Here is a 26582-nt window from a genome sequence, read left to right on the forward strand (position 1 = left end):
TGTTTCCGAATTTCAGACATCGTACCGCGGGAAAGGATAGCAGAAAGATCAGACGATCGTCTAATCCAATTTCCAATCCACTGTAGTTGCCAACAAATCGAACTTACAGATAGAAAATATTTGGTCTGTACTGGGCGAGAGTTGGATACTCGATACTGGACGACAAAAAAAAAAAAAAAAAAAAAAAAAAAAAAAAAAAAAAAAAAAAAAAAAAAAAAAAAAAAAAAACGTTTTACGTTATAAAGTATGCAATGTAGAAAGAAAAAAAATTGCAAAACTGCGGCTGGTTTCCATAGCCGCCCTTACGGATTTTCAAACGTTCGTTCTCTCGAGTTTCGTTGTTGTTGAAGTGGTTACCACTTCTAAGAAAACTCTACATGTGGTCTTTTTAGTTTTCTCAAACACTGAAGCCATCGACAGCGCGTAGACAAAAGACTGCGACGAAGTCAGACCATAAACAGTAGACAGGCGACGTTGGCTTCGGGGTTTTCAGTTATTGGGTAACACAGCTAGGATTTGGACCAGCTCACATTGTATTCTTACTTGTAATTACGCTTCTATTTAAATATATTTTCTGGCTTACAATTTATCCACGAGTTTTCTCTGTTTACACATCGAATAACCTCAACAGTTGTGTTTTTCCTGTTTTTTTTTCTTTTTTTTCCTGCTTTTCTTCTTACGCGAACCCGGCATTAATCGTCGAATCTTGGAATAGCAAACTTTCACTGCGATCAGCCAATTCACTCGTGGAAATGTTGCGTGGGTATATACCTGTTTGAGATTGGCATCGATTGAGTTGTAATTGTTTCTTGGTAGACAGACGTTTAATTGGTAATTTAATTGGCGATTTTCGAGACGGGTAATCCATAGATTTTCGTTTTTCCAGTAATTCGTGATTTACTAGTTTGGTCGTTATTTATTTAGCTATTGTCATTTATTAGTAAATTGTGTGTTAGAAATTGGATTAAATCAGCTTAGTATCTAATTAGATGTTTTTTTAATTCAAATCGGATTGAATTCTTGAAGCATTTTGATTAGCTGGTATAATAATAATTTGGATAATTAGTAATTCTATGCTCGTAGTAGTTGATAATTGTGATTTTCTTAAAAGTAATTTCGCAAATTTTGTCTCATTACCCAAGTTGGGAGATAGAGATTGTTAAATAATTCTGAAACATTTGTATTATAATTATTATCAAAATAATTATTGCAGCCCTATTTTGTTACAAGTTATCTTAAGAGATAATTATTAAAATATTTGTTATTGGCTGACGATTAGCAATTGGGACTTTTCTTAAATAAATCCACAAATTCTGTTCTCTCTTACAACTTTGTTACTTGGATTAGTTGCAGCGATATTTATACCACGAGCATTACGATATTTACCGACAATTGAAATTTTCTTTTAATTATTCTGAAACTCTGCTTCGCTTTCATTATCATTGTCCATGTTAATAAACGTAATAAAAAAAAAGGAACGCGAGTTCTAAACTACGATACAAATTCCTACAGCTTCGTGTAAATTATACCAACTATAATTATCAAATAGAGAAAAATGTGAATTGTGAATTTAATGGAAGCTTGCCAAGTATTACGAATAAATTTCTTCCAAAGCAGAGAAACAAATTTTTAAGTGATCCGAAGATTATTCTAATTTTTTCCAAATACAGTCGCTCGATTAAACTACAGAAAGGGATAACTGCTTTTGGATCACATTATAGCGCCGACAGTTCCACACAGTCTATTTATTATAATCAACGTATTGGATTTCAGTATAGAAATCTTGGTTACATAAAATAATGCACACGCGAGAGCTATAAGCGAGCGCGGAACAATACAAGCAACGAAGAACAAAGTTTCCGTGCGATCGATAAGACCCTCTTAAACCCTTTAACACTTTGATTGCCACGTTGGTCATATATGACCCACCACGGTTCTCCTGTGACGTCACGGTGGTCATTGGTGACGGGAGCGCTTCAACTTTTTACAATTGTAAAAATTGTATGAAAATTGATAGTTAGGGCATTGAATATAACCGATAAATAGAAGATACTTTGAAATAAAAAATGGCTCATTGAACAATTAAACATTTTTATTAGAACATGAATAAAAAAAAAATGACAACAAATCTTGCATCTGTGGCGGTACTCGACGACAGAACCTTCAGACGGCTTCGTTGATTGTTGACTGTTGACTGTTGATTGTTGATTGTTGACTGTTGACTGTTGACTGTTGACTGTTGATTGTTGACTGTTGACTGTTGACTGTTGACTGTTGATTGTTGATTGTTGACCGTTGACCGTTGACCGCTGACCGTTGACCGTTGACCGTTGTTGACCGTTGACCGTTGACCGTTGTTGACCGTTGACCGTTGACCGTTGTTGACCGTTGACCGTTGTTGACCGTTGACCGTTGTTGACCGTTGACCGTTGACCGTTGTTGACCGTTGACCGTTGTCCGTTGTTGACCGTTGACCGTTGACCGTTGACCGTTGACCGTTGTTGACCGTTGACCGTTGACCGTTGTTGACCGTTGACCGTTGACCGTTGACCATTGACCGTTGACCGTTGACCGTTGACCGTTGTTGACCGTTGACCGTTGTTGACCGTTGACCGTTGACCGTTGTTCACCGTTGACCGTTGACCGTTGACCGTTGTTGACCGTTGTCCGTTGACCGTTGACCATTGACCGTTGACCGTTGTTGACCGTTGACCGTTGACCGTTGTTGACCGCTGACCGTTGTTGACCGCTGACCGTTGTTGACCGCTGACCGTTGTTGACCGCTGACCGTTGTTGACCGCTGACCGTTGTTGACCGCTGACCGTTGACCATTGACCGTTGACCGTTGTTGACCGTTGACCGTTGGCCATTGACCGTTGACCGTTGACCGTTGACCGCTGACCGTTGACCGTTGACCGTTGTTGACCGTTGACCGTTGACCGTTGTTGACCGCTGACCGTTGTTGACCTTTGACCGTTGACCGTTGACCGTTGACCGTTGACCATTGACCGTTGACCGTTGTTGACCGTTGACCGTTGGCCATTGACCGTTGACCGTTGTTGACCGTTGACCGTTGGCCATTGTTGACCGTTGTCCGCTGTCCGTTGTCCGCTGTCCGTTGTCCGTTGTCCGTTGACCATTGACCGTTGACCGTTGACCGTTGACCATTGTTGACCGTTGTCCGTTGTCCGTTGTCCGTTGACCGTTGACCATTGACCGTTGACCGTTGTTGACCGTTGACCGTTGACCATTGTTGACCGTTGTCCGTTGTCCGTTGTCCGTTGTCCGTTGACCGTTGACCGTTGACCGTTGTTGACCGTTGACCGTTGTTGACCGTTGACCGTTGTTGACCGTTGACCGTTGACCGTTGTTGACCGTTGACCGTTGTCCGTTGTTGACCGTTGACCGTTGACCGTTGTTGACCGTTGACCGTTGACCGTTGTTGACCGTTGACCGTTGACCGTTGTTGACCGTTGACCGTTGACCGTTGACCGTTGACCGTTGACCGTTGTTGACCGTTGACCGTTGACCGTTGTTGCCCGTTGTCCGCTGTCCGTTGACCGTTGACCGTTGACCGTTGTTGACCGTTGACCGTTGTTGACCGTTGACCGTTGACCGTTGTTGACCGTTGTTGACCGTTGTCCGCTGTCCGTTGTCCGTTGTCCGTTGACCGTTGACCGTTGACCGTTGACCGTTGACCATTGTTGACCGTTGTCCGTTGTCCGTTGTCCGTTGTCCGTTGACCGTTGACCGTTGACCGTTGTTGACCGTTTTCCGTTGTCCGTTGTCCGTTGACCGTTGAGCTTTGACCGTTGACCGTTGACCGTTGACCGTTGACCGTTGACCGTTGACCGTTGACCGTTGTTGACCGTTGACCGTTGACCGTTGACCGTTGACCATTGACCGTTGACCGTTGTTGACCGTTGACCGTTGACCGTTGACCGTTGTCCGTTGTTGACCGTTGACCGTTGACCATTGACCGTTGACCGTTGTTGACCGTTGACCGTTGACCATTGACCGTTGACCGTTGTTGACCGTTGACCGTTGACCGTTGACCGTTAACCATTGTCCGTTGACCGTTGACCGTTGTTGACCGTTGACCGTTGTTGACCGTTGACCGTTGACCGTTGACTGTTGTCCGTTGACCGTTGACCGTTGACCGTTGTTGACCGTTGACCGTTGACCGTTGACCGTTGACCATTGACCGTTGACCATTGACCGTTGAACATTGACTGTTGACCGTTGACCGTTGTTGACCGTTGACCGTTGTTGACCGTTGACCGTTGACCGTTAACCGTTGTTGACCGTTGTCCGTTGACCGTTGACCGTTGTTGACCGTTGACCGTTGACCATTGACCGTTGACCGTTGTTGACCGTTGACCGTTGATCGTTGTTGACCGTTGACCGTTGTTGACCGTTTACCGTTGTTGACCGTTGACCGTTGTTGACCGTTGACCGTTGACCGTTGACTCTTGACCGTTGTTGACCGTTGACCGTTGACCATTGTTATAAAACCTTGTTATAATATGTCGCTATCAACTGTTAACATGGCGTCACGGAGGTCAGCCGTGACCACCAATAAGATAAATATTGCATTGAGGAAGAACATTCTCTTACATCGTCAATTTATTATTATTTTGCCATTATATGCTTTGAATAATGAAAATACTCCCGTGACGTTCTGAACGAAACATGTGATTTCGGTATGGCAGTCAATGTTAAACGATCAACAACTGCCGCGTAAAGTGATTTCTCTGCACTATAATTACGAAGTTGATCGTTTTCCATCCCTCGCCGCGTTTTTAATTGAATTCGATAGGAATCTCGATTGGATATCACGCGGAATATCCTAGCATCCTGTTTGTTTCAAAATTAACTTTATTTAGCGCATGAAAAACCCGTGCTTATTTCACGATACTCGGCGATAACGATTTTAAATGAATACTTTGTAACAAAGAAGAGAAAAAGAGTGGTTATGTATATATAATATATATATTACAACAGAAAATTTGTATAAATGGTCAGTGTTATCTAAACTGTAAGATGAGTAATTATAGGTAAGCAAAGGCGAGTAATATATTTGAACATCCTCTTATTTATAAGTAATTTTTATAAAAGTTACACGAAAGTTACATGAAATGATAAAACAGAAAAAAAATTCTTTAGAATTTCTATTTTTTTTAATTCTTCGCTGTTTCTATCCTATTCATTTTGGATACAATTTTTCAATTCTTCCAATTTACATCAAATTTCTGTTTCTTTCTTTTCTGTGTATTTTAAATTAAACCTTCCTGTCTTTCCATTTTCCATTTTCCTATTTTTCTCCACTCGCCTCAAATCCTCCTCTTCACCCACCCGAGTTAAATAAATAATTGCAATCACGATTAAATTAATTACACGTGCTCATGCTGAATAATCTACTTTTTCATCCTCGTCTGCCAAATAGTCACGGGCGAACGATTTTGCGAAAAAGAGAACGCTAGAAATGATAATTAACGATAATTACTATCTAAACGGAATCAGGACACATCCTTTTCCTCGTCTGTAATAAACAGCAGCGAGAGAGCACGTTGCTCGCAGGATGTTTACGAGTTTAATGCGTTCACGCGACTGCCTATCTAAACGTATCTTACCGGCTTTTTTAATCCCATTCGCCCACGTGTTGAATCATACGCCACAGCGATATTGTTTTCGCGCGAAAATTCCTCCATTCCGCTGTGCACGAAACGTCGCTTTATAGACGCGTATTGGGCGCGTTGACGATGACGACGACGATAAGTACGCTGCCACGCAGCGATCGTCGTACGGTAATACTCACCTGTCCACGAAACACCCTGATATCGAGTCTGGGGAAAACTGCGCGTTAAACGCATTTGTCGATGTTCGTCGCGAATCCTCGTGCCGCACCGTTTAACGCGTTACAAAGCTGCGAATCTGGTGTGCGAACGTAGCCAGCGAATTCTCACCTTTTTCGTGGCAAATTTCCCCGGTCCCATGTCCTCTCTGAGATACGCTGTGTCAGGTGTCGAAACTCGAGCCTCGATATTAATGGGAAGCTGCGCGCCAAGACACGCACGAGACAGCAATCAGCGGAAAGGTGAGCGACCTCGCGAATCAGCCTAATTGCACGTCGCGATCGACCACGTTGGATGATTTTTCCTTCGTTAACGGCATCGTCGAGCGGATCGTTGGAAGAAACGCAACGCGGTTAAACGGGTCTTCTCGTGGTGGCCCGACCACCACTTTAGTGTAAACGAAGTTTTATCTCAATCCCTGGCGCGTTACATATAAGGGAATCGTAACGAGTAACGACATTAGGCATCGAGTTTGCCGCGTACATGGCAGCAGTCAGCTTAACCCCTCGCGCGGAGATCCGGTTTTATCAGCCATATTGGATGCACGCGCAGTCAATTGTGGACTTAAGAAGCGTGGGTCGACCGACCCTGCCGGGATCGCCACAGACGACACCGGCCCGCTTTTTCTTCTACCTTACCTTGTCCATCTTCTCTCCCTTCGTTGCACCGTGATTCGGTCTAACTGTTGTACGGAATGCCGATCCACGCGGCATCGTCCGAGAAACCGGGCAATTGGACGGGTAGCGCGTTCGCGTCAACGGAAAACGCGCAGGAAGATGCACCTGGGGGGAGGTTGAAGGAAGATTTCTTTGGCAGTACGGCCACGAGTCGTAGCCGTTGAAGCATCCGTCGGTTACGTTTACCGAAGAACTCTAACAGGTCTTATTTTAGATCTGAAACTTTCACGACGGTGGCGTGTCACGATGTCGGTCCGCTTGGTTCCCTGCGTGTCCCAAGGGAGCGGACTGCCTAGCAAGTAGAACGTCTGGCGCATTGTTTCAGGGAGCGCGAATCGCGCGCCTCTAGTCGCCAAATGGAAAAATAGAATTCACTCGTTCGTAAGTTTATTAACGCAGAGTAGAGTAGTTGGATGATGAGTTGCAGCGTTCGAAGAGCTGGGATTTTCGACTCGCCTGTCCACCTCAAACGCACGCTACGGTGGCGATGTTACAAATGTAAATGTATAAAGACAAATACGAATGTTTAAAAATTTGACACGACTTATGGCAAGGTATGTAGGAAGCTAGGCGATGTTGTATTGTATCAGGTTGTCCGAAATGTATCTTCCCTTTTATAAGGTAATGATAGACGCGCAATGTTTTTTGTTTTATATTAGTTTATATATAATAGAATATAATAATAGAAATAGAACGAAATGGATCACACCTAATTCGATAAAATAATATAAAACAGAAATTGTCGTTCATCTATTATCACCTTATGAAACGAAATAGATGCACATTTTTTATTTTATATTATTTTATGGATTTATGTACGTTCCATTTTGTAGTAATAGAATAAAATGCATCAAACGTGATTCGATAAAACAATATAGAACAACAAATGTTGTGCATCTACCACTTCCTTATAAAACGAAAGGAACTTTTCGGACAACCTAATACGAGTATTAGTCAATCGTTTCTTATGGCTTGCATAGGTAAGCGGGTAACAGTTTCTGGACGAGCCTCGTATATCGAGAGAAATATTTCTAGAAGGCATTCGAACAGGATTTGTCGTTCCTCATCGGTTTCGTTATCTTTGTAGCTGCGCTCGTACAACTCGACAGTACAAATGCATGACTAACGCGTGGAATATGTAGAACAGTGCTCGTTATACAATGTACGCGTCGCCTTTAACTGGCTCTGTTCCTTTTGCAATTTGTTAGCGCCCCGCGTGCAAGCGTCACGTCGGGCCGCGCGCATTTTTCGCCGTCACCGCAAACTTTGCGTGACGCTATTCAAAATACCACGTTACCGCACCGACTGCAATCGTGCGTTGCATCATCCGCTTGATTTTTCGACGATGACGTTGTATTTTTTATCTTTTTTTTATTTTTACTTGAAACGGTAATAAAGCTTCCCAAGTTGACACGTCGTATAAATAATCCAGGTTCGCTCGTGTTACGTCGAAATTATTTCTTTCTTATTACGACGTATATTCGTTTCTTCACCAACGAGTGTATTGAAGCTGCGGATAAATAATTGTTTCTTCTTCTTCGCTGATGAACGATGTATTACGGTTTTACTGTTCAGGAAGATTGCTTGTATTTTCTATAACAACGATTCCTTGTATTTTTAGTTCTTTCGAATCGTATTCGAATTGAACAGCGATTAAACGTGCAGTCGTTTACGTATCGTGCGATAGATTAAACAAGAACCGTAGGATTTTCTTCTTCGTAACCGTAGGACGTTCTTTCATCCGGTAATTTTCGCTTCAACTTATCTTCTTTCGATAATTTTTCAAAATCATTTTTATCAACCGAGCAGAGTTGATGCAAGACGAGTGATGCTTGTACATATGTACCTATCTGTCGCATCGAGTCAATTGTATAGTAGGTTGAGCAAATGTATCAGGTTTTACGATACAGTTTAAACGTTTCTGTTTACGTTCTATATCTTTTCGCATCGTACGTTATCGTATTTCAAGCAATAAGCGAACCAACGTTTTCAAAACAATATACAAGTAGAGGAGATACGCGATACCGAGAACAGTTGCATTTATATGTGCAGAGTGCGGTCTCTTGGCTTTCACCAATACCACGTGAAAGAAGATTACGCTAAAGACGGTCAAAGAATATAAAAATGATACGTTTCGTTAATATTCTTCGTTTTTTTTTCCAGCAAATTTTAGATAAGAATAAATAGTAATGCCAATTAAAAAAAATATGCTTAATTAAAAGAAATATGTTTAAAAAATCATCGTCAGCTGCGATCTTGCAATTAAACGACAACTTCACTGTAGTTCGACTACCGCAAATACGGGCAAGTCGTTAGGTACATCTTGGCAACCGCGTGTCTATGGTTGGCAATTAAGTGATTGCGGATTTGGACATTAGGTGGTAATGGCACAAGCCGCAATTACTTAGTTGCCAAGGCAATATTTTCGTAAAACGTATATTTCTCTAAAATTTGTAGTCGAACGTGAATCGTACATCGGCACGTGCGATGATATTTCATGTGTGAAACAATGCTTGAAATCAGACTCATGGAAATACGAATTCGTATAAAAATCCACCATCTAACGACAATGTACGAACCGTTTGAAACCGGGTTTCTCAGTCAGATGAAAAAGTGGCATTACTTTTGCAGCGAAGCCAGATGGCGGTGGTGGCGTACCTAATATGCAAGCAGAGTGTGAACGAACTCGTAAATCGCCAGCGTCGAGACACTTTTGTCTGGTGGCGCATTAGACGCGCACGCGTCGACGCGTCGCGACTACGCGTTTTAATCAGCCACCGAGCGCGGCAACGTCCCGACGAATTTTATTAACGTTTTTCACCGAGAAGAATGGCTCGTAACTCAGTCGGAATGAGAAAACAAGGCTGAGAAAAGGGAAGAAAGCAAATGAAACGAACGTGTCCGTGGTGTGTTTGATATACACTACCGTGTACATAAATTTCGATATTTCGAAATTATTGCCAACACGTACACGTTGCGTATATTACGAACGAAACTTTTCAATTTTATTTTCTGATCGTTTGCTTCTGATCTTCTCTCAGGCAACTATTTGCAGTTTGTAGATAATTGTATTACGTTATGTATCGTATTGGAAGAGAGGAAACGTGGAACTAATTAATACACATTAGCACGTATAAGCACTTGGGCGTTTCTAAATTATTGCAAATACGTAAAGTATAGCCGGAACGAAACTTTTTCACTCGATTTTAGTTTCTCTTTTTATCTAGGGCAACTATGTGCAGATATTACCGTATTACCATATACGGAATCATTTACCATTAGCATATCATTTGCGGATAATTATATCACATTATGTTAGAAGGAAGTAAGTGAAATTAAATATACGCGTTGCACGTCTTTGTATACACCATCGTGTGTAAGCAATTAAACGTCTCTAAATTGTTGCAAACGCGTAAGGTATGCCTCGAATGAAATTCTAATTTAATTTTAGTTTCTGATTTTATCTCGTGCAACCATATATAGTTAGTAGATAATTAAGGAAAAAAAGGTATTTAATATTAATTAGTACAAATAGCAGAGCGATAATTGAAAACGGATGAAAGTTGCTTCTGTAGATGTACGTGTGCTTCAATTAAGCGACTTTAAAGCTTTCATTTCATTTCAAATTGGTAATCGTCCTAATAGACGAGAGGAATCTTCCTATTTGATATTCGAATTGGCAATGGTCTTAATAAACTAAAGGGATATTCTAATTCAATATTCTAATTATTAATCGTTGTAGTATATTAAAGAAATTTTTCAACACAATATTCAAATTATTGATCCTCCTAATAGACGAGAAGAATCTTCCAATTTGATATTCGAATTGGTAATCGTCTTAATAAGCTAAGGGGGTATTCCAATTCAATATTCTAATTATTAATCGTCCTAATAAATCAAAGAAACATTCCAATTCGATATTCGAATTAGTAATAGCTTTAATGAACTGGTAGACCTCTCCAATATAATATTCGTATTAGAAATTGTGTCTTAATAAACTAAAGAATTTTTCCACTTCAATATTTAAATTATTAATCGTCCTAATAGACAAAAGGAATCTTCCAATTCGATATTCGAATTGGCAATGGTCTTAATAAACTAAAGGGATATTCTAATTCAATATTCTAATTATTAATCGTTGTAGTATATTAAAGAAATTTTTCAACACAATATTCAAATTATTGATCGTCCTAATAGACGAGAGGAATCTTCCAATTTGATATTCGAATTGGCAATGGTCTTAATAAGCTAAGGGGATATTCCAATTCAATATTCTAATTATTAATCGTCCTAATAAATCAAAGAAACGTTCCAATTCGATATTCCGATTAGCGGTAGTTTTAATAAACTGAAAGACTTTTCCAATATAATATTCGTATTATAAATCGTGTCTTAATGAACTAAAGAATTTTTTCACTTCAGTATTTAAATTATTAATCGTCGTAATAAATCATGTATCGGTATAAAATCTATAAAACATCGAACGCCAGAGCGTGTCTCGTGGAAAGGCTGTGGATCGGAGCAAAAAGCGTGCACGTTGTCGAGTAATTGTGTTACGTGCAGAAATCTGCAATGAATCGCGAACAATTAACTGTCGAGGGTCTCGGTAATAATTCGAAGCGTCCATTTTCTCCGTTAATTGTACGGCATCGCGATAATTGAATACCATGGCCCGTGGTAAATAAATTGAACAATCGGCAGAAACCGAGCAGCCGGATCAAGTATGCGATTATACCCGCGCCAATGATTTAGAACGCAATCGTATTACGACCCCGGGCGAATTTACCTGTCGATAGGATCGATGCGTCGAGTTAATAAATGCGACCGTGTAAACGCGCGGAGACCACTCGATAATTAATCGATCGCGTCTTTAAAAGTTAATACAGTCATTGGAATGGAAATTAGATCACTTCATCGATGGATATCGATGATGACTGGCTAAAATGTATTTTACGTTAATTTTATTAGTATCATTGTGCTATCAGATCGTGGATACTGATATCAAGCTTACGACGATCCTTGAATCTTTACGTACCGTACGTTATTTGAATCTTGGTCGTATTTTTCTCATGTTGATCGTTCGAATTGATTCTTTAATCTTGGATCTAAAATATGGATCTAGAAGAGTAAAATATTAAATGTGTTTCGGTGTTAGAAAAATACAAATCGAATGGAAACGAGCGAAAGAATCCAACAAGAATTAATAAATAAAATTAATGTAAAATAATGTCAAGTTTCGTGTTCGTCTTGAATAATACATTTCATAAATCAACGTAGGTTTTTCGAATGTAGCTGAAAACACGTATTTCAATCGCTCTGAGATACCAACGTCGAACAGACAAAATTTGATATTTCTTCCTTTTTCTTTCTCTCTCTCTCTCTTTTTTTTTGTACAAAAAAATGAACGGGATTCCCTAACTTTCTAAATCGTACACGTTTTCTGGGATAGTATGTTAACGACATGAGTCAGAGAGCGGAATAAGTTGCATTTTCAAGCTTGTAATCCAAATAATGTATAGCTGTACTGAATGTGAGGTGCGCGTGCGGTCGATATTTAAAATGCAAATCAACCCGTTTTACTGTTTCATGGTGTCGTAGAGAAACATAAGCAGCTTACGCTTACACGCATTAGTTACCACGCTTCCCACGCGTTCTACTACATTGAATAATGATAATTAGCGATCATCATGATAGCAAACGGTGCTTGTGGACAGCCGAACAAAGAAATGCTCATTGAAACTTGTCATACGAGTGATGCACATTTTTTCACCAGCTCAATGACAGCTGGTACTTTTTACATTCCATTGTGAAACATAGTGATCGAGATTGTTTCTTTAGGACGAATGAATTTTGTAAAATGAATCAAATGAAAGCGCATGAAAAATTCTCCTTGCTTCGAAAATTCCAATTATTATTATTCTTGTTGGATTCAAATGTATACGCTTCACCGTGTACCTTCAGTGTAGGAAAAAGAAAAGTTGAAAAAGCAAGCGACACAGAAAACACCATAGTTTCAGAAAAAATCGTTATAACTGATCAAGAATAATTACATCGTAGATAAAAAAAAAAAGTTCAGTACAACAAAGTTACTATTGAGGTAATACAGTTATTGTTATTGCACAAAAGTATGGACTTAAGATTTCTTTTTTGTCTGCCAGTGTATATACACCTAAGGACACGTTTACATCGAAATAGCGATAAACGATAAGAGCTGAGAACGATGAGAGCGAAGCGAAGAAAGCAACAGATACGTGAAATTATTTTACAATTGTGTTATACAACACATACTCCTACTATAAAACAATTACACGTATTTGCTTCTACGTTTCGCTCTCCACATTTCCCTCGTCACGAAAGAAAATAAGAAATCCATACTTGCTTATAATAACAATAACAAATACCTACTATATCGATAATAACAAATATCAAATATAAATATATAGTACGTAGTAAAATAATAATAACAACAATGTTACACAACACATACTGCTATTATAAAACAATTACACGTATCTTCATCTATGCTTCGCTTTCATCGCTGCGCTCTTATCGTTTATCTCAGCTCTGCAATGTAAACGTTGGTCTTAGGTGTAGATACACCGGCGAACAAGAGAAAATTTCAAATCCATACTTCTGTATAATAACAATGACTAAATATACTATATCGATACTAACTTTGTCGTACCGAACATTTAACTGAAATCTTTTTATAATTCTGTTATATAACACGTACTTCCACTATGAAACGATTACACTCCTGCCACGTTTGCTCTCATCGTTTCTCTCGTGACAAAAGAAAATTTCTGTATAATAAGAATAACTTTTGTATAATACTATATCGATAGAAAGATTATCGTAGCTTCTAACGTTTTACATTTTACAAAGTAAAATAATTAATAACATTAATAACATTTTTAATCGAAACCGTTTTGTAATTCTGTTATACAACACATACTTCTATTATAAAACAATCGCACGAATGATTATCCACGCGTCGCTCTCATCGCCGCGCTCTTATCGTTTATCGCAGCTCCATTGTAAACGCGCCCAAAGCACGTGTCACGCGCCGAATTCGTAATTCCGCGAAAGCGCGCTGACTCGGTCAAAGCTTGGTCTGGCAGCAGACCACGCCACACCGTGCCTTGCACGCGTATGTGCATCGAAACGATTTCGCGCCAGACTCTTTTGTCCCGTTCCGCGCGGTCTGTCTTTTGTGGCCGGCCTGAAATCGTTTCGAATGCGTTCGCGTGGGCGTACACGGGTGCGTTGTCCCGCGTGAAACGTTTCTAGTTTGTCACCAGTGCTACGAACCATTTTTCCCTTACATACTTTCCATATACTCTACACACACACACATATATATATATATCTACATATGAACTTTGTTCCGGAACGTTGCACTACCTTGGAATGCTTTAAACCAGCGGTTCTTAATCTCTTTCGTTTGTCACGGACCCGTTTTAAATAATTTTTCGTTCTCCCAATTTTTCGGTAACCCAAAATAAAAATGAAAATTGAAATCTAATCGAAAATTTGATCGCACCAAATTATTAAATTATTTAGTATAATTTTAAAACCACTCGTCAGCTACTTGCGAACACAATCTTTTCTGAGGGCACAGCTAAATATTTATATATTTTTTATTCGAATAATATTGTTATACAATGCGATAATAATTTGCGTGTGTGAGGAGTTTGTGGCGTCTTGGAGGACCTCGGATTAAGGTCTGCTGCTTTTGAACTTCAAAGCTTCGAGTTTTCATCGTTTCAGTTCGTTAGTAGAAATATCTTATCTTTATCGATCTATGTTCCCGCAAGCTTTAACGCGTCTTTATATTTCGCAACTTTTAATGCTAAGGTGTTTCCGTATGCTGGTTGGAAGATTACTCGTTCTTATCAATGTTTGCTTTTTCACGTGGAACATTTTTATTTACTTGTACGGGTGCTTGCGCTTTGTTACTTGCAACTAATTCCTCTTTACATCAAATGAAAGATCGTATTTTCTCTCATGAAATAGGATACGTAACGAAAAATCTGCAAAAAGGGTGGAAGTGCCTTCTTCTTCCTACGAACCCTTCCATTATGAGAACGAGCCTAAACGTTTCGACTTTTGTATAGGTACACTGATGCAAGGCGCAACGAAAAAAAATTTCATTGAAAAAGTGCAACGTCGAACAGCGAAGCTTACAACAGGCGTCGTTATCGCAATTTCATTTTATCGTTTCCTGGCTTAAATTCTAAATTACGGTGGTTCCATGATCGCGAAACAAACATAAACTAATCTTCCGCCGTTTATCTTCTTGTCTGATATAGATCGTTTGATGTTGTTTGGGATCGTTTGGCTCGATTATTTGAGACCGTTTGAGACTGTTTGAGATCGTTTGGCTCGATTATTTGAGATCGTTTGAGACTGTTTGAGATCGTTTGAGACTGTTTGAGATCGTTTGAGACTGTTTCAGACCGTTTGACTCGATTGTTTGAGATCGTTTGACTCGAATATTTGAGATCGTTTGACTCGATCGTTTGAGACTGAGATCGTTTGACTCGATCGTTTGAGATCGTTTGAGACTGTTTGAGATTGTCTGACTCGATTGTTTGCGATTGTTTGACACGATTTAGTGCGCGTATAATTTATCTCTGTTTAGACGTCGAAAAGGATTAACTAGTCCTGCAATGTTGCGTGACGTTACGGTGATTCTGACGCGATGTTTCCAGGTTTGTCATTGTAGAAGGTGGTTTAGGCCGGCTATTTATAATTTTCGGAACATACTAAATAATAGGATGGCGTATAATTTTGACGATGAGATCATAATGACGGTGATGAGGAAGTCGGTTGTTGTATGTAAAATAAGGGTGTGTTTCGAGTAAGCTTGTTCTGGCGTGGAGTTTGAATTCTGATTAGAGGGGGTTTCCGGTTCTTCAATGTCTAGCGTTAGGTGTTGCCTACGTTTAGTATATTTGACACGTAAAATTCCTCTTCTCTTTTCTTTTTTTCCTTTCCTTGATTTTTACAGGATGTGTCAAAGCGCGCGGAAGTAATAATTCAGAGATTCGATTCTGGTAAAATTTTCGCGATATTGTCTTAAAAATAATTCAAACAAACATCTGTTACGTTTCCCCAAACGGATACGTATTTATCCTATTTTTCTCAGCCTTTTGTTATATCCCAGAAACCAAAAGAGCGATCCAAAAAGTAGCCTGTTTTTGTCGCACGATTTTCCAACCGACGATTTTGCGAGACGAAATCCTCGTAAATCGCGGCCAATTTCGTAACATTGCCGCGGGACGAAGCAATCGAAACGCGGATGCCGGATTCGGTTTTGGGAAAAAATGTTATTTAATAGCGCGTGGGCAACGATATGGTGCGCCGTATAGCGCGTTGCGTTTATCTCGAGGATTATATGGCTGGAAAGTGGGCACAACGAGAAAAACTGTCATTTGACGGCTGGTCAATGGGCTTGGCAAAGCAATACACGATGTGTTATATTCGCAAAGTTGACGAAGTAAGCTCAAATAGAACTGCTTTCTTGGTGTCTCTAATTCCGACACGCTTGTAAATAACGTTTCTCGTTTGAAAATTGGTCGCATTTCGTTTAATGCTCGATTATGCAAAGTGAAAATGAAACTTATTTGCCACGTCAAGCATACAATTTCCAATGTTATATTAAGAGTAGGGATTTTTTTTTTTTTTAATCCAGATATGAGTACAGGAATTGTGACGATTAATAGTAATTGAGATAATTGAACCACGTATGCTTATGGAAATTCATAAAGTAATGAAATGGATTTTCAATAGAAACTTTCATCCTTCGAGTATCACTACTTCGTCTTATCACAGATATTTCGTAGAGGAAAGTAGGGAAATACGGCGTATCCCATCTATTTTTCGAACGTCATTCTTAGAAAATCAATCGCGATAAGAAAAGATTCTTACGAGTATTCCATCATAAATTTACGCGTTATTTAAGACTTTTAGTCTTTTGACATTAAAAAAGAGAAAAAATACACAAGTCGTAACTAATATGCAACAGATACTGAAACGTGAAACACTGAACTGGGTACTATGTTTTCATAGAAAACAAACAGAAAATAGTTATTCCTATTTGGCAATGAAAACACATTTAAAAAGAATTATATTTTAAAAACTAATAGCTTACTACATTTTAAGTCATCGTGGAAAATTTCCGACCAACAGGAAAATAAAACGATCCTATCATGACGTTAACGTTTGCTCGACTAACGAACCACGCAACGTGTACTGTACCAAAGTGAACGACACAGTCCGTAGCTGTGTTTGAGCGACGTTAATTTCTCAGATTTCTAAAAATTCCATATCGCTTATAATGTAATATAATATTCCGTATTCGGTTGCTTTCCTCTGTATCCTCACGTATTACGATACATCTTGTACGTTTCTGCATACATTATGTTGTTCGTAATATTGTTCATAATATCACCGGAGTTGCATCGATCGATCCTCTCAACATCTCCAACGAAATCTTAGCTAACATAGACGGTTCATACTATTAATAGTTGTGGAATATATGTCGGAGCTTGTAGCGGCCTAGTTAATCCGCGAATGGCGCCCCGTGCAAAGCGCAACAATAGAATATTACATTTTATTAGGGGTTCGCGTGTCTCTCTGTATCCTTCCCGCTCTTTGTTCCCTTTGTTTCGGCCGGTGCTGTGCACGGACGGAGAATAGAGTCGACGTCACGCTGCGACGGTGCAATTAGCGTCGTATTAGCGATAGCGATGGGATCAACACCGATACGTACTTTACAGTGTCTCGTAAAAAGTATTTCGATGCTTTCAAACTATAGAAAAATTCTGTGTACGGTGGTTGGAAAAAGTATTGGCACGTTGTATTAATTAATTGGATTTAAATGTATTAAAAGTTTTATAAACAAATATCTTTCAGGGAAATGTCTTTAGGAATGATATCAATTTCTTGTATTCTTTCTAATAACTGTTTTAACCTAACAGTAATACCAGCAAGAAAAGAAGGAAATTACAAAATTTAATATAATCTAATAATTCCCCCAATCTAACGGTATGCAATACGAACAAGAAAAATGTTGAAATTGCAAACTTAATATAATCTGATTAATCTAACTTGATACAATCCATTAACTGTTTTGAGCTGACAGTAATACCAACAAGAATAAACAAAGTTACAAAATCTAATATAATCTAGTAACAGTCTTAATCTAGTAGTACGTAATACCAATAGAAAGAAGAAAACAAAATTACAAAATTTAATATAATCTATATAATCTAACTTGATATAATGCAGTAACTGCTTTAACCAAACAGTAATACCAACAAGAATAAACAAAGTTACAAAACCTAATATAATCCAATAATTCCCTCAATCTAACAGTATGCAATATCAACAAGAAAAATGTTGAAATTACAAATTCAATATAATTTATCTAATCTAACTCGATATAATCCAATAACTGCTTTAACCAAACAGTAATACCAACAAGAACAAACAAAGTTACAAAATCTAATATAATCTATCTAATCTAACTTGATATAATGCAGTAACTGCTTTAACCAAACAGTAATACCAACAAGAACAAACAAAGTTACAAAACCTAATATAATCTAATAATTCCCCCAATCTAACAGTATGCAATATCAACAAGAAAAATGTTGAAATTACAAATTCAATATATTCTATCTAATCTAACTCGATATAATCCAATAACTGCTTTAACCAAACAGTAATACCAACAAGAACAAACAAAGTTACAAAATCTAATATAATCTATCTAATCTAACTCGATATAATGCAGTAACTGCTTTAACCAAACAGTAATACCAACAAGAACAAACAAAGTTACAAAATCTAATATAATCTAGTAAATCCCTCAATCTAGTAAACAAAAAGAAAAAGACAAAATTACAAAATTTAATATAATCTATCTAATCTAACTTGATATAATCCACTAACTGCTTTGACCTAACAGTAACACTAACAACAATAATGAGAAAAGAAATTACAGAATTCGCAATAACCTGTCTAGGTAAAGAAAAAAAAAAAAAAAAGAAAAAAAAGTTCCATAAACAGGACGTTTTACGTAACGCTGGTTTCCTAGGCGAGCAAAGTGGCACAGCATGTAAGGGTTGAACAGCGTTTCCTGTGCGCCGGAGAAATCAATCCGCGAACACGATGTACGTCCGGGTGAATTATTTTTTTCCCGTGGCCTGCATGGTTTTTCCAGGAAACCGCATACGAGCCGCACGATTTCCCTTCGCGACGATGAGCATAAGAAGCATGAGAAGTTGCGTTCCACGTGATCTTGGTAGCACTCACGTACTCCGAGAGCAACCGAGCAGCAGATTTAGTAGCCGTCTAACGGTTTCGCGAGGTTCTCGTCGTGTTCTTCGGTTTACCAGCAAACACACACGATGCAATACAATCGGCCAAAGTGGCAGTCCCACACTGCTGCCTTTTCCTGTTTGTTCCTAGGGTTCTTCGATACCCGGTACCCGATTCTCTCTTTGTTCTTCTTTGTTCAACCGAGTCGATAGTCTCGTAAGGATGCGAGTGCACTGACCTATGGAGGATGCTTGGCTTTTTAAAAGAGGCGTTCGATTTTCTGAAGGACGTGGCAGCAGATCCACCATCTTAAGCTCGATGCGATCTTTTCTCTCGGTATCGAACCTGATGTGCTGAAAACTATCTGCAATTTGAAAAAGTAGGCACGATCCTCCATCAATTTACTCGAATAAACTCGGCGAATAGCCGATGCATTGGGAAAAATAATCAGCTCAATTTATGAAAAGCAGTACATTGTACAGAGCATAATCGATCAAGCTTCTTTTTTTTATAAAATACACGATAGTTTTACTGGAAGTATAAAGCAAACGTACCGCTAAATGTCATCTATGACACTTTTTACTAAAATTTTGAGCTTTTATAGTAAATGGCAATTTTTTATTTCACACGTCGAACGCAGCTAACTGGCGAGAAGAGACATTCGATTTTCCGAAGGAAATTGGTAGGTTTTAAGCTTGCTGTCTTCTTTTGTTCCTTATCGATCCCATTATAGAATTTCTCTGATGTTAAAAAAACTAGTTTAAGTTTGATGAAAAATATGAAAGAACCGTCGTTCGAATGCGTATAAAAGCCATGATCCTTCAAGGATCGTAGCTGGGCCGAGAGGTTCCTCAGAGGCTAACTTCTCGGCAGATTTTGATTTTTTCCGTAAAACGATAGTCGAAGTATTTCGACCGTGATTATCACCGAAAATATGTTGATACTTTAGCGGAAACTCTCGAAAGAATTTTTCTTCCAATGGAAGTGCAACGATATACGAAGGACGATTGGATCTTTTAAAAGACGAAAGACTCTTCAGAGAGTAAAGCTTCGGGTCTGGTTTGCTCGGTGTATTGATCACTTTCGCGCCAATATCGATACTATCAACTGTATTTTTTATTTTCTACGAATTGTACAAATATATATTATTTGATAAATATTTAAATTAAAAAAAGCTTACGATACGAATAAAATCTCACTTCCACCCAATATCTTAATTCCTATTTTAAGTCTGAAAGAATCTAATTTCCATCTAATAATCCACGGAAGACACGCGCGTATTTCTAATTTTCTCTTAGAATTCCTCCGACTGGCCAAATCTTCCCAATTTCACTGAATCGTATGCGCAACACGTAAATCATCCATAATGCATGCACGGCCGATAATCACGGAGAGAATGCGAGCAATTTCCTGTAAATTGCGCACGATCGTTATCGGTACAAACGGCACTAATAAAATCGTTAGCAAATGCGAGATTAGTCGATCGAGCTTCTACCGGAAATAGGTCAACGGTATTCCACCGCTAACTACACCGTCCGGAAGGGATTTGCGGCTTCTCGTGTCGCTTGCTTTAGCCATAAACGTATTTCCTGCGTACCTGCTCACGAACATGTTTCGTTCTTGCGCATAATATTCGCTTGGCAACTAAGTGGTTGCGGGTTTTGTCATTAGGTGGTAATGACAAAATCCGCAGTCACTTAGTTGCCAAGCCAATAAAATAAAAAGTTCTCATTTTCGGCTTGATCTTCGAGCAAATCGAGCTTGAAAATTTATTTCACTTTGAAAATTAAACTTAAGTATGCTCGAACATGGTCGATGCACATATGGGGGCTTTTATGTACAGCTCAGCGATATCGTCGAACAGTAAGATCGAAATGGAGCAACGATTATTTCGATTTTCGTCGTTCGATACACGAAGCGCGCGATGTGATGTACATTTTGTCCCATCGTTAAAACATCGAGTTAAAATGCGAGACGATTTCATCCTGTTGGGTTGGCAACTAAGCGATTGCGGGTTTTGTCATTAGGTGGTAACGACAAAGTCCGCAATCACTTAGTTGCCCCTATAGTAATAATGGCTTACAATCGATAAGCAACAAACTGTGCGTGTATTCATTGAAACAAAAAAAGTGTTTGTCAAGACATCGGTGTTATCATTATTATTCGTTGAAATAATGTCTTCGTATAATACGAACGAGCTAAACATGTATTGATTACTAACCTTCAGAGAAGAAGGTAAAGAAGAAACCGATAGAAACTACGTTTATTCATAATTGTACACTCGAAATATCTGCAAGATAGAATCGTTACTTTCCTACTGATATATTTTTAACTCAAGCTTGTTAACTAAGCTCGTAACGAGCGAAATCCTGGCGCTTGTAATAATAATAATTACAATAATAAATAATATCTTCGAATCGGGGTTACGCAGGAATAAAATACACCAGACCTAAGGCAATGGATTTTATATCCCAATTTTGCGATTTTATCTCTTTTCTAGCTCTTGCGCAAAGTTTTATCGTCGGTAGAAAACTGTTGTACCAAATATCGTGGAAACCATTATGTTTTCTGTTTTTTAAATTCACGTATCTTCTCGTGTCACGCGTGTCCCCTTTGTACTTCCAAATTTCCTGTCCATCGAAAAACGCATACTGCTCGAGACTACATGAAAATCCGCGGTATAGTAGCTACATTTTTTTTTTTTTTTTTTTTTACTATTTTTCTTGTTGAGATATGTATAATTTTCTGGACTGGGTTAAATGCGTAGTAGAGATACTTGTATGCGAATATCAATGTGTTGAAGTACGTGTGTGTGCGCAGCATTCTCGAAAACAAAGGAACGTAAACTGTTCAGTCGGTTAACAGTCGGGTATAGAAGAAAGTGGTGAGACGCGTGCAAGTGTGTATCGATGAATATATAAGAAATCGTCGATGAAATAAATATATTATTATTTTAATATCAATCCTCGGTATAAATTTAGCGTTCCTATAACATTATTTCGGTTTCAAAGATCCACAATTTTCAACATTTCTATCTTTCTTTTTCTTGCAAAATGGAGTCAGCAGACAAACACGTGGCAAATATAAAGGAAAAATAAAGGAATGATCCCTCGATCGCGTTGCGTCTGCAAATTCTAAATTCGCAATCAATGCGCCTTCGCGTAATTTCGCGAACACGAGGGAAACGAATCGGATCGATTTGTCACGGAATCCGCACGTGCATCGTGACTTACAGCGCGGCTCGACGATTTCTCCGCTCAAGATCGGCATTTCGAGCGGTTCGCGCGGCACGTGGGAGGCGAAACGGTCTACTCGATGCTAAGCGAACGCAGTGGCGTAACCGGTAAACAAACTCGGAAAAGAAGGACACCCTGGGACGAGATCGAATAAACCTGTTCGGTTAACTCGTTATCGGGGAAACGCGAAACGGGTTATTAAAAGCGATCGGTTTTATGGTCGGGGATGCGCGGGGCAACTTAATGTATTGACTTGGACGTGTTTCAGTTCTTACAAGAAGCTTGTATGGTTACTCTGTTCCGTTTCTTTCTGAATTTCCTGCATACTATAGATTATAGTATCGAGGCAGAATCTTGATAATCACGATGGAGGTTCAGATGAAAATAGACGAGGCCATTAAAATTCCGCGATGAACCGCGTAGCGTCGAAAATCGGAGTAACGCGAGGCAAAGAGAAATTGCTGCGCGAAATTCCAATCGAAACCGAATTAAACACCACGTCACAGAGTTTCTTCGTTGCATCGTATATTACGATACGTGTTACATCGTATCGAGTTTATCGTAACATTCAGGGTTGGGTGGAGCTACCCAAGCTGAAGCAGGAAACTCGTATCGGAAAAATTAAAGTGCGAGATACGGGGCAGAGTTCGGAATTGCAATAAAAAACACGTGTCAGAGTTTGCTCGTATCTTACGAAAAATCATTCGAATCTGTAAAAATGCAGCAAAAATTGCAAAGATACACTGGGTATGCGTGAGATTTCTATGAAAAATTAGGCGTCGATCGTTTTGTGCATTATGGTAGTTTTGGTGTGAAAGCAACGAGAGATCTCGTGTAGCAAAAAATATTTAAAAAATTGCTAATAATTCCAAGCAAAATTGAACGTAATCCACCGAAACGATTAGACCAAAGGATAAAATCTGATCGATGAAATGTATTATCTTCATTATGGTAATACCAAATACGAGAAAATCTTCAAGGAAACCATCAAAAGATCTCAAGCGACAAAAGTACTAAGAAAAATGGTGAAAAAATCCCAACCGATCGTAAACTACGAAATCCTTAAACGAAAGGATAAAATCATTTCGATAAAATATATTCTCTTTATCACGGTAATACCAAAATCGAAGAAAGCCTCGAAAGAAACGAATAAAAGATCTCCGTCAAGAAGGATACTATTGGGTCGTCCGGAAAGTGTTTTTCTTTCGCAAACGCGTTATTTACAATCTCCGTACGAAACCAAGTCTGTGAAATATCGCGGTGTTTATCTGAACGAAACATAATGGATCGTGCGTAATTTCGACAAAATAATATAAAACGAAAAACGTTGTGCGTCTATTATATTCTCACAGAACGAAAGAAACTTTTCGGACAACCTGGTACAATATAGCGGCACATGAGCTAGAGGACAATTCGAATCATGTTGCTGTAATGTAATAAATTGTTATAACGTAACAATACAATAATAAATAAACTCTGGGCAAAACAAAGTCTCCGCTACGTGCAACCGTAAAACAAAGTCAAATTTCAATTTTCCGCCACTCCCCCGACCAATATAAATAAACGAACGCGATCGTAAGGTGATCAGTTTTTCAGTCTCAGTCTCGAGCGATTTTAATAGCGATCAATACACAATGTTTAGCGAATCAGTTAGTACCTAACGTCTTAGCGAACATCCCCTGTACTTATAAATTATTTCAAAATATATTTGACGATTTCAACATCGAGTTATCTCGTCATTTGAACCAACTATCCTCTGCAACGATAAAAGACGCGCAGAAATTGCAAGCAAAACCGAACGAAAGTGAAAAATCGGCTCGATCTTGATCGCTCGTTAACGCAAGAGTAGATCACGTAGCTGCCACCGACGAAGCAGCTGATCCTTCGGAGTCGCCAGTCGTGTTATCCGACCGAGCATAGAAAGAGGAAGAAGGACTTGTTGGTTCGATCGACGGCGACGACGCGTGGACTCTCGTCCGCTCGTTCGTTTCGTTCGTGAGACCGGTTTTCTGGTCTATGCTTGAGACAGAAAAGTGCCGTGGCGAAACGAGACCGCACCCCGTGGCTCCGCGGTGGTATTCCTGTCCCACGTGAACCTTATGCGATACAGAAACGGTGTGCACTGGCAACCAGAAGTCTCCCGCACTGGTGGCATCCTCAGTGTTTACCGTGCTGTCTCGACGACAACGACGACGACGACGACGACGACGACGACGCGACGTCTTGTGTCTCGACGCGTCGTCTCCTTTGCCCTGCGCGCTCTTCCAGTCGGACGTTGTTAATCGCGAGCTCGTACGCAAGTGGAAGACGAAGAGAATCGATGTTCGATAGAAAATAAGAAATTGTGGGTGTTTTTTTCTTGCTTTTTTCGTATTTTTATTTTTATCGTCGTTCGGTTTGGTTATATAATAAAAGTGGATCGAAAGTGGAAAGTCTGGGCATTTTCATCGATCGAGATGATTTAAAGTATTGCCAACACCGATCATATCAATCGATAGGATCGAAGGTTGAACCGTACGAACGCTTTATTTAGCGATAGAAAATCCTGTCTGTTTTTCGTGTTCTTATTGCAATCGCAAATATGCACGTTCCATCAGATATAATTTACAGACATTACGGTTTGCAGATTTGCTTCGTACAGACGTTTTTAAAATATCGAAAGTCATAATGAATGCTAACGACATGCAGTATTCGTCTAATTACCGAGAATAGGAAATCGTGGGTGTGTGTTTCCTTAGCTTCGTCGTTTATTCGGTTTGATCGGAGTAAGAGCGCATGGAAAGTTGGGGATTTCGTTAATGGGGACGATTTGAAACATTGTGAATATCGATAGAAACTGATAACGATAAGAAGATTCTCTTTAGCGATAGAGTTTGTGATTTGTAATTGAAAATCCGGAGATTCAATGCGATATAAATTAAAAGATTTGCAGTTTCATAGAAACTTGATAGGAGGGACATTGATAAAATCTAAATATATAAAATTATCTACGGTGAATATAATCGTTTGAAGGTACAAGATTACGAAATACAGTTCTACGTGAAAATGAAAATCTTCCTTTACAGAATAACAATCATTTTGATGTGTACATACTCGCGAATCTTCGTATTAATTCATCCGTTGGTATTTTTTCTTATTTCAGCGACACTTTGAACGACTTTATATTCACAAAAAAAGAAAAAAAAAAAAGAAAAATGCAAAATACTATTTCTCAAGAATATTATCAGCATAATTATCGACGATGAAATCATGTTCTCGAAATAACCGCGACGAGACCTCGTTTGGAAACAACGATCGTTATACAACAATCTAATGCACATGTTGAGATTAGTAAAGTTGATCGGAAAGGACAATTCGATTTTTAAAAGTCCATTTCCTCGGCAACTTCGTCAGAATCCTGTGCAACGTTGCTAACATCCAACATAGAAGACCCAACATACCTAGAAGAAGATGGTATCGCGAGGATGACGCAGAGAATCGATTCGGTAAGTGTGTCCTTGCCGAACGACAAATTTTCAAGAACAAACTTCCACATTATCCTCCAGGCATTGTGCAAATTAGCCAATAGGTCGGTTCGTTTGAAAAACACAAGATGGAATCGTGTGAATCGCTTGGATCGATGTATTGGGTTGGCAACTAAGTGATCGCGGATTTGTCCATATCGGTTAATGAGAAAATCCGCGATCACTTAGTTGCCAAGCCAATAATTCGCGGATGAATCGGACAAAGATCGTCCGAAGGATCGTGGGCGATCCGCCAAGGTATCGTCGACTGCCAGGACTTATTTCCCCCTTGTTTACGATCCTTATTTCACTGTCACGTTATTATTATTATCATGATCGCGTCCTCGATGAATATTCATAGCTAGCGGGGTTTAACTGAAGCCGATGATGATAAACATCGGGCCTAATGTTTCATTCATAGCGGTCCCGCGTTGCCGGACATAATGAGCCGGTGGAATGAGAAATTAGCTGCGTGCATACGATTTTAATATCCCGTTCATTGTTAAGCGCGCGATCCGATCCTCGGTAAGCAATTTTCCTGGTATTAATTGTTTTTCGTTCGTCGTTGCGCAGGATATTATTGGGTATTTTGTTATTAAAATTGTGAAATGTTAGGAGATGGCTACAGGATTCCGCGGTTCTTTGTTGGTCCAACGTAGCGTATAGCTGGCACAGTATTTTAACAGTGGAAGATACTCTTTGCTTTTGCGAATATTTTAGATATGTTGGATTGGCAACTAAGTGATCAATACAATCTAATGACAAAATCCGCGATCACTTAGTTTTGTATCTTCCTAGTTCTATATTTTTCTAGTTCTAATATCTTCCACCTCCACAAGCATATAAATCACTTGGTTCTATATCTTCCTAGCTCTATATCTTCCTAGTTCTATATCTTCCACCTCCACGAGCATATAAATCACTTAGTTCTATATGTTCCTAGTTCTATATCTTCCTAGTTCTATATCTTCCTAGTTCTAT

At 39.2% G+C, this 26582-nt stretch overlaps 1 protein-coding gene across 3 annotated transcripts in view; it reads left to right on the top strand.

The window, feature by feature from the left end:
* The window catches only part of LOC126874029 (pleckstrin homology domain-containing family G member 3), a 99115-nt gene that overhangs the window by 12981 nt on the left and 59552 nt on the right, over positions 1 to 26582 (top strand). The window contains exon 1 of one of the 3 annotated variants that reach the window (XM_050635589.1): positions 25304 to 25583. The exons of the other annotated variants lie outside the window; for them this stretch is intronic. The gene's annotated coding sequence lies outside the window, so the exon portion shown is untranslated. Of the gene's footprint in view, positions 1 to 25303; positions 25584 to 26582 lie in introns of those variants that run through there. 3 annotated transcript variants of the gene reach the window in all.

The sequence above is a fragment of the Bombus huntii genome, chromosome 15 (assembly GCF_024542735.1).
Source record: "Bombus huntii isolate Logan2020A chromosome 15, iyBomHunt1.1, whole genome shotgun sequence".
Lineage (NCBI taxonomy): Eukaryota > Metazoa > Arthropoda > Insecta > Hymenoptera > Apidae > Bombus > Bombus huntii.